At 26.9% G+C, this 928-nt stretch overlaps 1 protein-coding gene across 1 annotated transcript in view; it reads right to left on the reverse strand.

Moving 5' to 3' along the window:
• The window catches only part of LOC116086963 (heat shock factor protein 3-like), a 72,182-nt gene that overhangs the window by 57,621 nt on the left and 13,633 nt on the right, over positions 1–928 (reverse strand). The gene's annotated exons all lie outside the window — the stretch shown is intronic.

Below are 928 nucleotides of genomic sequence, written 5' to 3' on the forward strand. Positions count from 1 at the left end.
AACAATGGGGTAAAATAACTACATGTATTAACTTGAGAGTTAATAAAGAAAGCTTTAAGTTTATATTTTTACTATGCCTATGGCTGTGGTTGCTAGGTCTTAAATATTTTAAGTGAAATATTGTATATGTTGTTAATAAACATGAATTTTCTGTACTTGTTACCCTGGATGATTTAAAGCACCACATTTTATATACTACTTCTCACATTTGGGCCTTGACACTAGGCAGTGATTGGCCAATGAATGCACCAAAGAGGAAGTCATTGGTTAATTACAGAGTGGATTCAATATTGCAATGGAATTTTTTGCCCTAATTATAACTAATAATAATAGTAAGTATCAAGTCAGTCCCTCAGAGAAATGTTATTACCAAAAATAATCTGGTAGTAATTTAAGGATATTTTATGACAATAGTACATCATTTTCACTATAAAACAATAATGCTCATTACAAAAATTTTAAGAGAAATAAAAATAAAAACAACTTTTTAAAGTGTATAAAATGAAAACAAGCTTAATGGCATTACAAAAAATAATATCACATATTAAATGTGGGAAATATTTATAAAACACTTGATTAAAATATTAAGGACATAAATTTTATTCACTATTATTTTCAAATACATATATTTTTTGTCTGTATCTTTTGTGTTTATAGTGTTACTATACTAGTAACACAAAAATTATATTGAAAAATTAGGTCTATGGAACAGTGTAATTCACATTTGTGCTATGTAAGGCTTTCAGAACTTTAAAGACTAGAGACAGGCAAACTAAAATACATTCAATAAAGGCAATGAGTTACCTAGCTATACAATCAAAATACTTAATCTCTCTAGTCCTCATTTTTATCACTAGCACGGTAAGATTAAACTAGATAAATCTTTAGCCACATTTAGCTGTATGTATTTATAACTCAAAAATTTAAA

Source organism: Mastomys coucha, chromosome X (genome assembly GCF_008632895.1).
Source record: "Mastomys coucha isolate ucsf_1 chromosome X, UCSF_Mcou_1, whole genome shotgun sequence".
NCBI classification, from domain to species: Eukaryota; Metazoa; Chordata; class Mammalia; order Rodentia; family Muridae; genus Mastomys; species Mastomys coucha.